This window comes from Ostrea edulis, chromosome 6, assembly GCF_947568905.1.
Source record: "Ostrea edulis chromosome 6, xbOstEdul1.1, whole genome shotgun sequence".
Taxonomy (NCBI): domain Eukaryota; kingdom Metazoa; phylum Mollusca; class Bivalvia; order Ostreida; family Ostreidae; genus Ostrea; species Ostrea edulis.
The window spans coordinates 49,596,514-49,612,513 of record NC_079169.1 but is presented as its reverse complement, the minus strand read 5'-3'; the positions used below and the strand labels follow the sequence as shown (position 1 = coordinate 49,612,513).

General features: G+C 37.3%; 1 long non-coding RNA gene across 1 annotated transcript; it reads right to left on the bottom strand.

The window, feature by feature from the left end:
* On the bottom strand, window positions 1–10,190 carry LOC130046827 (uncharacterized). The gene is made up of 3 exons (XR_008795837.1): window positions 9,601–10,190; window positions 2,040–9,459; window positions 1–1,171 (listed from the first exon to the last, which is right to left on the bottom strand). It is a non-coding gene; the product is annotated as an uncharacterized LOC130046827 (long non-coding RNA).
* Between the last annotated feature and the right edge of the window lie 5,810 nt (window positions 10,191–16,000).

Below are 16,000 nucleotides of genomic sequence, written 5' to 3'. Positions count from 1 at the left end.
TTTTCTTGAATTAGGTCAAAGTTCCAGGCCAAGGTCACAATACCACATGTGATATCATTGCATGAAAGGTCTTTCGATAAAGAATGTACACACAAAGTATGGAAACCATAGCGTAAATAGTTCAGATATACTTTTAAAGATTTTCCTATATATCAGCTTATTCAATTCAAATCCCTAGTGCTGCCCTCTATCCCTGGGGCCATGATTTTTACAAAGTTGAATTTGCACTACGTCCGGAAACTTTAATACGGCACGGTATGTAACAACGAGACAGAATGTGACAATTTGTTACATGCCGTTGCAAAAATGGGGACGCTATGTAACAACATTTTTGTTGTTGTTATATAACGTCGCTATTCGTGCTACACTTGGAATCAATTTTTGCATACCGTGCGGTAACTGAGTTAAATTGTTTTCTGGCATAGTGGTTCTGGGTAAGATTCTAAAAATATTTCTCCTATATACTAAAACTTTGATCCGCTGTCGTGGCCCGATCCTACCCTCGGGGAAGATGAATCTTAACAAAATCGAATTTGCACGATATCAAGAAGCTTTCACGTAACTTTCAACATTCTTCATCCTGTGAATCCTGAGAAGATTGTTTTAAAAAATCTGCATTGTATACTTACATGCAAATGTTGGAAACCCTATTGTGGCTCCATCGTACGCCTGGAGTCCTTGGCTTTAAAACAAAGTTCAATCTGCACTATATCAGAAAACTCTTCTGGCCCAGTGGTCTTTAAGACTAGTTTTGAATTACCCCACTCTATTTTTGTGTTCTCGTAATCATCTCCCCTTGGCCTTTTAATTGAACAAATTTTAATTCCCTTTACCCATGGCCGATTTGTATTCAGTTTGATTGAAATTGGCCCAGTGGTTCTGGAGAAGATGAAAATGTGAAAAGTTTACAGATAGAAAGACGGACAGATGGACAGGCAGACAGACAACAGACAAAAACTCACTTGAGCTTTCTGCTCAGGTGAGCTGAAAATTCGGCAAACAGTTGTAAATTATATGGTGAACCGGGGAAAAGGCAGCAGCTCGCCGAGGTCGATGTTTTGATTTATATTCAATGATGATAGGATTTAACGAAGTGCCGGGATAAAAGGAAGTTTAAAGATCTTTACTGAGTACACAATGCACGAGGAAGATCGATTCATCTGTATACGACCTGGAAATTCAGATGTAAAACTTAAATGTATGCACTGGATACGTTTCATAGTGAATATGTCATATAAAAATAGTGATTTCTTGTAACAAATGTTTCGATAAACAGATAATATATTTCTAACATTTCTAAATATATACTCATATCACATTTTACACAGTTAAAATTAATGAAATATGTTCAATATGTTGAGCCATTCAGGTGCAGTTTTTGTCACACGTAGTGAAAAATATGAAGTGAGATGACGTTTAAATGTCATATTATAAAAATAAAATTGTAATGTCCATTTTGTTGCATGTCATTATCATCCAACACAAGGAAACCACCCTGTATTAGTTCATACAACATCTAAATCCCATGCTATACTATACCACAATAATGTTTTTTGTTCGATACACATTGCATCGGGTATAAATGCACAGTCATGTCATTATCTATTTTCAAACACACTTCAGACTAATGATCAAGGCCAACAACATACAGGAAACCTGACCACCCCTTCATTAATTCATCCAGAAAGATAAAATCTCTTGTGATTCAAATGGTAGAGAGCATTTAATCATTGTCACATGTAGGGAAGGGTATGGATTTCAAACCGGGATCCAAAACTAAGAGTAAGACTTTTTCTGAAACGCAAAAGGATATTTCACGAATCCGTGATTAGAAATGTGTATTCCATTTTGTAGCCCGATTTGCAATGTAATGTAATTGATTCGATACAAAAGAGCTTCTGGATTTGATTAGTTTTTAAATTAAAAGATCCTACTGACAAACAAGTTGATGCGCATCTACAATGGTTTCAACCGTCTCCTTTCAAATCAATATTTCGAAAATTCAATGGTCGTTATAACGTACATACTGACATACTTACATTTAACGGATGTGGCTTAGTTTCTGTCTGTGAGCGTTTTATCTGATATTGTCTATATGGTTCTAGCGCTTAGTACATGGAGTCTCACAAAAAAGAAGACTTGGTTCAATTTTTGTGCACTGAAAATAAAAAAAACAAAAAAACAACAACACGAAAGGTGAAGATAACAAACAGCAATTAATCTCATAACTCCTACAATAAACAAGATATATATATATATATATATATATATAGAGAGAGAGAGAGAGAGAGAGAGAGAGAGAGAGAGAGAGAGAGTTGGACAAACACGGACCTCTGTATACACCAGTGGTGGGATCAGATACCTAGGAGTAAGCATCCCTTGTCGACCGGTTACACCCGCCGTGAGCCCTATATCTTGATATGATAAACCGAGTTATCCGTAGTCAAAATCAGTGTGCCAAGAACGGCCTAACAATCGATATGAAACACAATCCATCTCTGGTATATCCAGGGGTCTGTGTTTTCCCAACTTTCTATTTTGTATTCCATATAGGAGTTATGAAATTGATCACTGTTCGTTATCTTCACCTTTCATGAATCACGTTGATTAAAAACATTTTACCTAAGAATAAATCCCTATCTAACAAAAACCTCGTAAATGACAAAGTATCCTATCGTTTAATTAATACGATTGTATATTTTATGACTTTGTGTGTTTTTATGCAGCAGTGCAATGCTGATTAATATTGCAAACATGCGTAGAAATTATGACTCGTCATTCTCACTCCTCGTAGGCACCTGCTCCCACTTCTTATACATCCAGGGATCGGTGTTTGTCAAACTCTCTCTTTGGTACTCCTCATAGGAGTTATGAAATTGATCACCGTTATCTAACTTTTCATCCATTATGAAAGAGCCAGCATCTCCATCGAGTAAAATATCCTATGTACAGTGTATATGGTACTGTAGTTGAAACACTACTCCCTGTAAAATTCGCTACCGCCACGATATGTGTTATCAAAACCATCTCCGCTTCTTCCTCTTCGTTCGTTTATATCGGATATACTGGAATCATCTCCCCAGTTCCATAGTGAATAGAGACCACGCCGACCCCAGCTATCAATCTTCGTAGGGATCCCAGACTTGAAAAATCCGTTTGTATGCATTGTCCTGTTACAGAATAGCAATTAAAACTACCGAAACATAACTTAATGTATGTGGGGTTTAATGGTACACAATGTAACATGCTGCACAAATAGGATATCTGAGAATAAGCGAAAATACAAAAGAATAAAACAAAGCTGGAACCTATGTAAATTGGAATTAAGTATTGTTTCGTCGAGTTGTGAGATTGATCACTGATTGCTATCTTCACCTTTCATATAATTTACGTAATTTCATTGAATTCCTTTCGGAACCTTTTCGATAGTAAACTTTAAGGCCATCATTGTTATACACCTTAGAGCTGGTTGAAGTAATGTACTGATTGGTACAGCTATCCAAATTACCTTCCTCAGAACATAACAGGTGTTAATTCCTTTATAGGAGAACTTAACGAAGGCCTTACATCAATCAGAATCAGAGCTCAATAATTAAACTATCGAAAATCACCTTCCTCAGAACTCAAGAACAGCAATATGGAAAATCATCTTCCAGAGACTTTAACAATAAAACTATCAAATATCACAACTATGAAAAAGCATCTCTCTCTCTCTCTCTCTCTCTCTCTCTCTCTCTCTCTGAACTATAGCAACAAAACTACCGAAAATCATCCCCGGATTTTCCTCATAACTTTACAATAGAAATCAACAACACAACTATAGGAAATCATCTTCACAGGAACGTTTGTGGCAATTGGAAAAAGTTATTTACCTACATGTACGTGTGATATATTCAATATCGATGAAAAGTGACGATAACGGACAGTCATCAATCTCAAATCTCCTATAAACAATACAAACTATAGATCTGGCAAACACGGATCCCTGGATATACTATATGTGGGATCAGGTGCCAAATATCTATATATTTAAAAATAGAAATGAAAAGACGTCCTATTTCCTGGTGTAACTGGTTAAGTAGACGTCCCATCTCCTGGTGTAACTGGTTAATTAGACGTCCCATCTCTTGGTATACATAACTGGTTAAGTAGACGTCCCATCTCCTGGTGTAACTGGTTAAGTAGACGTCCTATCTCCTGGTGTAACTGGTTAAGTAGACGTCCCATCTCCTGGTGTAACTGGTTAAGTAGACGTCCCATCTCCTGGTGTAACTGGTTAAGTAGACGTCCTATCTCATGGTGTAACTGGTTAAGTAGACGTCCCATCTCCTGGTGTAACTGGTTAAGTAGACGTCCCATCTCCTGGTGTAACTGGTTAAGTAGACGTCCCATCTCCTGGTGTAACTGGTTAAGTAGACGTCCCATCTCCTGGTGTAACTGGTTAAGTAGACGTCCTATCTCCTGTTATACATAACTGGTTAAGTAGACGTCCTATCTCCTGTCACTATTGATGTCACTGGTTGAACCACGGTTTTTGAGTCTGTTGTACCTATTTCTAATTTCCTGCGTCATAGATACTCCGTGATTTGCTGTGATTGGCTGTGTCGATGTCACAATGTCTGGAATCACAGCTGATGTTGTTCCTACATCTGTCTTTGTTTAAACAACATTTGTAACGCTAATTACTATTGGAGAATAAAACACTTGTTTATCAACAGCATGTATTTACTGTCAAACGGGGAAATATGGAAGGAGTAATGAAAATAGAAATATAGAACAGCAGTATGCAAGGTGAAGACAACGAACAGTGATCAATCTCATAATTCCCACAAGCAATACAAAATAGATAGTTGGGGAAACACGGACCCCTGGACACACCAGAGGTGGGATCAGGTGCCTAGGAGGAGTAAGCATCCCCTGTTGACCGGTCACACCCGTCGTGAGCCCCATATCCTCATCAGGTAAACGGAGTTAACCGCAGCCAAAATCAGTGTGCCAAGAACGGCTTAACAATCGGTATGAAACACGTCAGAAAGCATTTGACCCAATGCGAGGTTGTATTGACGAACTAGATCGTTATAACGACCATAGAATTTGCGAAATGCTGACTTCAATCGAGACTGTTGAAATCCCTGTACCATCAACTTGTTTGTCAGTAGCTTACCTCGATTTAAAAACTGACTATACCCAGAACAAGCTCTTGCATATCGAATCAGTTGAGATATATAAACACCATATGCAGGTGATAATGGAATATTGCTACATAAATGTGGGAAGTATAAAATATATCAACTTGCAATATGATATTACGTATGTACAATACGTTTGTGATCAATGTTTGCCACTGCAAACTACAAGACTAGTTATGATTCAGTAAAACGCTCTTTTCATTTAGTTTATACAGTAGAAATCAATCAATTGCCATCTGTTCATTGTCAGGTGCTAGTTTTTCTTAAGAATTATACGACCGGGGATATGGAGCTCTGGATTTATTTTTAAAGAATACGTGTTTGTCCATTGTCAACAAATTCAGGTTTACAAGTACAATTAAACCCCCCTTTAGTGTTGCTACAGTCGAGTCTCAGTTAGAGGTACCACGTGCACATTAATTGGTGTATGAAATAGAAGTGGCAGGAAATGTTATATTTATACCACCACATAACGTTTTTTATCTTGGTATTGTAACAGTCATTCCCCGTCCCCAATGCCCCTTTGTCGTGTTACCTTTATTTACTCTCCTTTACCATGTCCGCAAATACATCGTGATTCAGCAGTGTGTTACATTTTAGGGTTCTGTTATTTTAATTCACTTTATGATATGCTAGTCAGTTACTATGGACTGCATTATATAAATAAAGGGTATCACAAGGCGGAACACGGACACATTCTTACAGTAGACGGATCTTAATCTTGGTCATACATAACGAATATTCTTCAGTTACACTGGATTTGTTCCCTGATGACAAAATTAAAACTTCATTTTCATAACAATTCGCGATTACCTTGCTTTACGCAAATCGTTTCCAGTTTCGAAGATATTAAAATCTACCCTTTTATGAAGAAAATTAAAGTTTAGCATAATTATACAGTGGGATTTAAAGTTCTGGGTCTACCGAAATCGAAACACTGTACCCGTGATCGTTCTGGTGACATCGCCTTTGTATCGAATTATTGTCAAACTGGTACACTAGTACTATACCAATCATTTTTCTTGGTGCATTATGTAGTTCAAACGGACATTTAGCATTTATGTTTAAACAGAAAGAGGTGAATGAATGTTATCTATCATCGACGCGAGGAAACATTAGAAGGTCGTTGTCACCGGGCCAAGGCGATCCTTTTCATTCAAATGTCTTGATTTTCAAAGCGGTAAAAACCATATTACGTTACTTCAGAGAGAACTAGTGCCTAAATCTCTGTATCAAAGTTATGTAATGGGTATTTTGATACGTGCGTAACAAATACAGAATTACATAAGGTATCTTAAAGAAAGAAAAGAAGTCCACAGATGTTGAAAGTAGCATTGCAACATAGATACATATTCCGCATTTTTGTCTTTTATAAACTGCATTCTGCAAATCCACACTAATACTATATCTATCCCAGCCGGTGGGTCAAATGAATATGAGTTACTGTACCTATACTGGATTCCTAAACTACATAAAACCCTTACAAAAATACATCGCTAGATCCAGTAAATTCTCTACCAAGCCCCTATCTTTCCTCCTCACGAAAATATTAACAGCTGTGAAGGAGAAACTTCGAACTTGCTGTGCGACTACATATGCCAGAAGCGGTGCAAATGAAATGTGGGTTGAAAAACAATTCTAATGAACTTTAAGTAAACTTTAAATCGCAAAAGTTTTCTCAGATCAACAACGTGAAAACCTATTACTTTTGAACACTTTTCACGACCATTCCCCACGATAAATTAAAGACTATACTTTTTGACATCATAGTCATTTGCTTTTTCAACAAAAATGGAAAACGGAAATATCCATATCTAGTGATCAGTCATCCAAAATGTTACTTTGTTAAACACCACACTGATTACACACACAAGTATTCTGAAGTTAAAATAAAAAATATTTTACACTTCCTCATTGTCAATTTCTTCGTGGTCCTTGGTGATTAGGTCTTCTAACAGTCTGTTGGAATTCCCCTTCGCATGAATTGTGCCCCTTTGTTAGCTGACCTGATTTTATATTCATATGAAGCAGAATTTATTCAGAACTTCTATGTAATAATAAGAAATTTCTTTCTGTGGCCTTCAATTCGACATTTAGATATATCGACGACGTTTTGTCTATTAACAATAATAACTATTCATATGACGATTCGATATACATTTATCTCTGCGAGCTCGAAATAAAAGACACCAAGAGTCGTCCACTTCTGCTTCATACTCAGGTATGTTATTGAAAGTAGACATTAAAGGCAAACTAACAACTCAACTTTATGACAAACGGGATGATTTCAGCTTCTCCATTGTCAACTTCCCATATTTATGTAGCAATATTCCATTATCACCTGCATATGGTGTTTATACATGCAAGGTGAAGATAACGATGTACGATACATAAGAACTTGTTCTGCGTATGGTCAGTTTTTAAATCGATGCAATCTACTGACAAACAAGTTGGTGGTACAGGGGTTTCAGCAATCTCGTTTAAGTTAGTATTTCGCAAATTCTATGGTCGTTTAAACGATCTAGTTTGCCAATACAACCTATCATTGGGTCAAATACTGTCTGACAATTTCATACCGATTGCTAGACCGTTCATGGTAGACCGATTTTGATTACGGATAACTCCGTTTACCTGATTAAGATGTGGTAGTACAAATCTATTATTTATTTCTTATGTATTTATTCATTTTTCGTTTGATTATATTTTGAAAGGTTTAGTAAATTTCGGATTGAGTAGAACTTTTACTGCGCATCGGATTGAGTTGTTTTTCTTATGCACATTGGATTGAGTTGATATTTTTGTAACTCTAAATTTCATTTGTCATTAAATATTACCCAATAGTCATGATTCACCTTTAACTATAAGTTACCGTTCAAACTGTGTAAATCAGAGCGGTGTACCTTTTTACGTCGATGATCTGTCCAGCTTCAATCAGGTGCATCGTGTGGTACGATAGAATCATATTTACTTAGGTCTTACTTTACTACAACATTTTTGTGTATGATTCTTATTCTTAATTGCAACGTTTATACTTTATTGTATTTTTGCAGTTAAAGTTGTCTAAGTATGTTTTCAGAATTTGTTTGTTAGGTCAATTTCTTACAGAGCATATTTTTCTATTATAAATTTATGCTGTATTAATGGTAACTTATCGTCAACAGTTTATCTAAATTATGAACTTGTACTTTTTATCTAATACAATTATCATTTGTTTTGCTTATAGGTCAATGCCTTATACATTTCTACCAAAATAAATCAACATAAAGCCGAATCGCGACTTATTCCTTGCTGTTCGATTACAAAGATATAGTGCTCACGGTGGGTGTGACCGGTCGACTTCTCCTAGGCATCTGATTCCACCTCTGGTGTGTCTAGGGGTCCGTGTCTGCCTAACTATCTATTTTTGATTGCTTATGGGATTTTTGAGATTGATCACTGTTCGTTATCTTCACCTTTGATCTATGCAATTTCAATTCGATTGATTGATTGATTGCATCTTGTTTAACGTCCCTCTCGAGAATTTTTCATTTATATGGAGAAGTCACCAAGATCAGTGAAGGGCTTCAAATTTAAGCCTATGCTTGGCGCTTACGACCATTGATCAGTGTGGGTTCTTTAGCGTGCCACACTTACTGTGACACGGGACATCATCTCTGAGAACCCGTGACACTCACACCTGATGCCGAGGGTTTGGCAATAGAAGTTTCATTACCTGTTTGAATGACTTAGATCTGTTGAGGCCGCGATTCGAACCCCGACATCTGTCATGCGGAGCGAAGGCTCTTCCGCGGCGGTTAATTTAAATTCGAATCTTTCTCATACCCTAAAGTGCATAAGCAAACCGGGTCTCTTCGGAACAGTCTGAATAGGAACCGTAGTTAATGGGGTTACCAATGCACTACGTCACTTTTCTCTGCAAAGTTGACTCCCTGGCACCCAGAACTGCAGTAACAGGTTACGTTTAGTTTGTAATATCACTGTGTGTTTCTGACATCACATGTACACTGACTGCCACAGTTTTGGCCATAAAGCGAGTACCCAGAACTACAAACACAGGAAGATATCCCCTCATAGTTTGAGCAATGAGAGTTACTAGTACATGCACATATCGTCTTATTTACGCATTCCTTTGTATCACTGGAACAATCTGTCCCTTCCCAACCCGTTTTGCAAGTACAATTTCCGGTTACTTTATCACAAGTCTGGGAATTTTGGACATACTAGGAACAATGTGTGGGACAGTCCAAACCATACGTTCCAGGATCACAATCTGAAATGATAAAGACACCTTACATTTTATCACATTGTAGTTTTGAAATCCCAACAAGGTTGAACGTTTTTATTCCAAATTTCCGGTTTAATTTGAGTTTTACTAACTGAAATGATTTAGTGGACTTGCTTTGTATCTTACCAATACAGATCCTCTGATTGACATCCTACTTCTTCTCAGCAGAACAGGAGCACGGGTAACCCGCTGCGGAGGCATTTTGAGAGGAACTGTCGTGTAGGGATTCTGAATACACTTGTGTGCATCTGACAATGCTATTCAAATTCTAATTACAATAGTTTTCTCTGCACTTCCTTGTTTGGAAATCTTTATTTGGCTGATTGCCAGATATTTATTGTCATTCTTAACACTAGTTTTCACATAAACTTGTTCTTATGTTTATACTAAAATAATTTGATACGTGTTATCTATAATTCGAGTGTTATAAAGGTTGATTTATTCTGTAGAAAGAATCCTTTTGCACAAACAGAAACATCAAAGATGTGAATAAGAAAACATATATGCGAAAGTGAAAAGGACTACTGTAGAAAATCGAAACAAAAAAAAAAGAACTCAAAATGTGAAGAATTTAAAAGACTTTTTTATCATGTCTATAACTAATCAAAGCAACCTCCTTAATCTTCACAACCAGACTGTATTAGCCATTCCTATGATTAGATTAAAATAGTTCCTCGCAGTTCAAATTGTTTGTGACAAAGGAAATGTTACAAAAGGAGGATAGCATTAAGATGGTCTTACAGATGGTTTGTATAAACACTAAAGGTTTGTAGTGCAATATTCAGGAGAGTCTTACCAATGATTTGCAAAAAAAAGATGACATTTTCTTTTTGCAGCAATGGAAAATTGAAGATACGAACACTGATCAATGTTACAATTCCTCTAAAATTACAAATATCAAAAGTAGGGCAAGTACGGACTCCTGGATACACCAGAGGTGGGATCAGGTGCCTAGGAAAAGTAAGCATCCCCTATTGACTGGTCACACCCGCCGTGAGCCCTATACCCTGATCATGTAAACAGAGTAATTGGTATGAAAAGAACAACGTAGCAATTGATATGACACACGTTATACAGCATTCGACATAACGACAGGTTATCTTTGGAAATAAGATCACTATAACGACCATACAATTTGTGAAAGGCTTATTCTAAACAAAACTGATGAAACCTATGTAACATCAATTAATCGTCAGTAGCCGGCCTCGATTTAAAGACTGAACATATACAGAACATGCTATTGCTTATCGAATCCTTTGAAAGCCAAAATACCATAAGCAGATGATAATGGAGTATTATTACATGAATATAAAAAGTTTACGATGGCAAAGTTGAAGTCACCCTGTTTGTCATAAAGTTGAATTGATAAATATGAAAGTCGAAATAGAGGGATGTTTTGTTTTCATGTAGAATATTTTGAATAAATTCTGCCACGTAAGAATACACAAACAAATTACTTACTGCAGGAGCACAATTCTTGCCCCTTAGACTTACAACAGACTGTAGGAAGACCTTATCATTAAAAACTTCGTTGATGTTGTAAATGTGGCCCTCCAGCATCTTTTCGATACGCAACTAGATTAAGAGCTTCCATAACAAAATGCTTTATAACTTTGATGTGAAATTACACCTCAAATTCACAAGAATAACAAGGATAAACACCGAAACGTTACTACCCATATGTTGACTGCGACCGAGCCACCGTACATTCCCCTCATGGTAATTTACTGCGACGTCAGTTGAATATCACGTAACACTTTATTTTTGGAAAACATCGGGGGTCCTATTTGTGAACAAAAAATTGTGATTGTTTGCTACCAGCTGAAGTTTTATTAATATACTCACAAAGAAATGGAAATCCTTTATATGAAAAGTGCTGGGAACAGGTGCACCTAAACTTTACCACTCTTTATGTGCAATGGTATTATTAATGAATTTTAAAACGCATTAATGTAATATGAATATCGCCCTATATATATGAAAAACTGGAGAGTGATTTGAAATATTAAAGGGATAAAATGTCATACAGCGTGACTGTATTTGAGGTCGAAGCAAAAATCATTGGTGTTTAATTACAGGACAAAAATATCTCGAAGTTAGCTCCTACATGTAATATGTGATAACAGAGTTCTATCAAAGCGTCCTAACACCTTTTTACACGGCTTTATAAATTTCATCCGCATATTCATTGAAGGCGGTAAATATTACACAACTTTACTGATATAAACAGTACATTTCGATATCATATTCAGCGTCAGTGTTTAGCAAATGTACATAGGAAACATCCTACGTTAATCGAGGAGTGGTTAAATATGGTTTACATGTTTTAAACGGATTTTAGGTGACCATCTCAGAACAACATGAACTTGGGTGGAGGAGATTCAAAATAGAGAAATTCATATCCTCGCGGTTGCTTTAGATTTTGGAACGCAGTTCGCAGTTCACTATTCGCAATTCAATAGTGAACTGCATTCCAGAAACGCAGTTCGCAATTCAAATTTCTATATGCACAAAGCATTACCACACTGGAATTATAAGGATGGGGTGCCAGTTACCAACCCCAAACACTGTGAAGAAATGGTGACGGTAATCTCTCTAGTTACGGACATCCGCCCCTCCAATTTTAATGCATAACACTTTACACTTATTGAATAAACATCGGGTTCGGAATCATCGAAGACCCCTACCCGGGGACTGAAATTTTTATGGTAGGGTGTTAGTGGTCCTCTCCCACCACTGTGAAGAAATGGTGATGTTACTCTCTTTAGTTATGTTAGATCCGCTCCTCAGACATGTTTAAATAACGCATTACACTTAGTGAATAAACATCGGGTTCGGAATCATCGAAGACCCCTACCCCGGGGACTGAAATTTTTGTAGTAGGGTATTAGTGGTCCTCTCCCACCACTATCAACAATGGTGATGTTACTCTCTCTAGTTACGGAGATCCGTCCATCCAATTTTTATGCATAACGCATTACAATTAGTGAATAAACATCGGTTTCGGAATTTTCGAAGACCCCTACCCCGGGGACTGAAATTTTGATGGTAGGGTATTAGTGGTCCTCTCTCACCACTGTGAAGAAATTGTGATGTTGCTCTCTCTAGTTACGGAGATCCGCCCCTCCAATTTTTATGCATAACGCATAACACTTAGTGAATAAACATCGGGTTCGGAATCATTGAAGACCCCTACAACGGGGACTGAAATTTTTATAGTAAGGTATTAGTGGTCCTCTCCACCACTGTGAAGAAATGGTGATGTTTCTCTCTCTAGTTACGGAGATCCGTCCCTCCAATGTTTATGCATAATGCATTACACTTAGTGAATAAACATCGGGTTCGGAATCATCGAAGACCCCTACCCTGGCGTCTGAAATTTTGGTAGTAGGGTATTAGTGGTCCTCTCCCACCACTGTGAAGAAATGGTGATGTTTCTCTCTCTAGTTACGGAGATCCGCCCCTCCAATTTTTATGCATAACGCATTACAATTAGTGAATAAACATCGGGTTAGGAATTTTCGAAGAGCCCTACCCCGGGGACTGAAATTTTTGTAGTATGGTAATTAGTGGTCCTCTCCCACCACTGTGAAGAAATGGTGATGTTTCTCTCTCTAGTTACGGAGATCCGTCCCTCCAATGTTTATGCATAATGCATTACACTTAGTGAATAAACATCGGGTTCGGAATCATCGAAGACCCCTGCCATGGCGACTGAAATTTTGGTAGTAGGGTATTAGTGGTCCTCTCCACCACTGTGAAGAAATGGTGATGTTACTCTCTCTAGTTACGGAGATCCGCCCCTCCAATTTTTATGCATAACGCATTACAATTAGTGAATAAACATCGGGTTAGGAATTATCGAAGAACCCTACCCCGGATACTGAAATTTTGGTGGTAGGGTATTAGTGGTCCTCTCCCACCACTGTGAAGAAATGGTGATGTTGCTCTCTCTAGTTACGGAGATCCGCCCCTCCAATGTTTATGCATAATGCATAACACTTAGTGAATAAACATCGGTTTCGGAATGATCGAAGTCCCCTATCCCGGGGACTGAAATTTTTGTAGTAAGGTATTAGTGGTCCTCTCCCACCACTGTGAAGAAATGGTGATGTTACTCTCTCTAGTTACGGAGATCCGCCCCTCCAAGTTTTATGCATAACGTATTACACCTAGTGAATAAAGATCGGGTTCGGAATCATCGAAGACCCCTACCCCGGGGACTGAAATTTTTGTAGTATGGTATTAGTGGTCTTTTCCCACCACTGTGAAGAAATGGTGATGTTACTCTCTCTAGTTACGGAGATCCGCTATAGTGAAAAATAATTTGACGATTTGCATTTTACTTACTTCTATTTAAATTCCTGATCTTGTAGACAGATTTATTAACAATACCATGGTATTGTTGTTATTTGTATTTCTTTCTGATTATTTACCCATTCCCTTTCATTTTGATATATTTTATTTCCATATTTTTCTTTATTTACATGATGAATTTTCGTCTGATCAAGGTTAGGACTGCCCCCCCCCCCCCCCCCCCCCCCCCCTCTAAAACGATGTTACGTATCTAGCCTACATGTACATGTAGCTATCGATCTCCCTCTCAGTGAAAAATAAAACAAGAGGTACTGTGAGCAATGGTCATTAAGAATACCCTCCGCTTACCCCAATCTCCCAAAGGGTGTTGTGAATAGGTATAAATTACCTCTTTCCTGAGTGTAAAAATATGGTATGCCTTTGTAGAAGAAAAAGGAAGATATAGTCCGAACACAAATCCATGGCATAAACCTATAATTTTGACCTTGAGATTAAAGGTCAAGGTCATAAAGAGGTTATGAATGTACATGACACATAGTCTCATGGTGATACACCCATGTCTTATGGTATGACTATGTCAAAACCCTATAATCACTTTTGACTTTGAGGTCAAAGTTCAAGGTCATGTAGAGGTCATGAAGGTACCCGACACATCGTCTCATGGTGATACACTCATGTGTCAAATATGGTATGCCTATATCAAAGAACAAAGAAGTTATGGCCCGGACACGAATCCGTTGTAAAAACCTTTAATTTTGACCTTGAGGTCAAGGTCATATAGAGGTCATAAAGGTACTCGACACATCGTCTCATGGTGATCCACCTGTGTGCCAAATATGGTATGCCTAAGTCAAAGAACAAAAAAGTTACGGCCCGGACACAAATCTGCACAGACAGACGGACTGACGGACAGACAGACAGAGTGATTCCTATATACCCCCCTGAACTTTGTTCGGGGGGTATAATAAGTTCAAAAGCTATACTATAACTTCATTTGATTTACTCTATAATTATTCTGTTCGCTAGCCAAGAATATCCGTCCACAAAGGCACAGTTGACCCAAAACCCATTGCCAGTAAAGATGAAGTTTATTACCGGTGTCGGGTGTTTTAACTGGCCACAAATTAGTACGTTTGTTTCAAAAGACGGACAATATTATGAGTCACTGATTAAACGAGAAAACGTCTGCAATTTTATTTCAATCGTTGTCAACTTGATAACATTTCATTTGGGATGAATCTATGTGAAGTTCGTACATTTACCGATATCCTGCGGATTAGTGTTGAAACTGAAGAGATATAGCGGGAAAGAAAGATTTAAACAGAACCAATGAAAACTAAGGTGAAATTTACGATCCATACAATGTAGTATGAGTAATTAACATATTTATTTCATAATATATTTAAATAGCTAAAAGGCTAACACAGAATGAATGCTTGAATGGAATTCAAAGTCATTTCATTTTGATCTAAATGTTAAGCTATACAAGTATTTAGTTTAGAAATGAACTGCCTATTTCGGATTGGAGTGATGTGGTAATTAATTCTCTGTTAGTTACAAAATAATAAATCAAACGCAAGATGTTTAACTTGTTGACTTAATAAGATCATGAATTTACTCGTTGTTTTATACATATCACACTCCCTGTATAGACACATACACGGTTTATGTGTAAATTCATGTACATGTGCGTTAATGACGTTCAGCCACGGTAGGGGGGAGGGTGTTATAAAACACGTGTGTTCTTTTCCATTTCGCCATTGACAGAGGTGTTAGCGAGTAGTGACACCTATGGGTAGAGAACTGCCCGCTAAAACCTCTGTCAATGGCGAAATTTCAAAATTCCTGTAAAAATCTTTGTAAATTCTTATACAAACGTTTAACTTATCTCGCTTAATGAATTTATGATGCAAAATTTTAAGAGTTGTTTTTTCGCTTGTAAACAATATCCAAATTGTTGATTTCAATCAAAATGAATCATTTCCCCACGAATTTTTGGCGTTATCTTATCTACATTGTACATACATTAATCATTCTAATTTCTTAAATTCGATTCCGTTCCGTCTTCCGTTCCGCGTTTAACAACACCCGAGAATAATAGAGGTGTTTGTATGGAGCGCCAAATCAACATAAACTTAAATAATTGAAGATATCTTCAATTATTTGAAGATATCAATTCAATTATCGCTCTCTTAATTGAATTAATGCG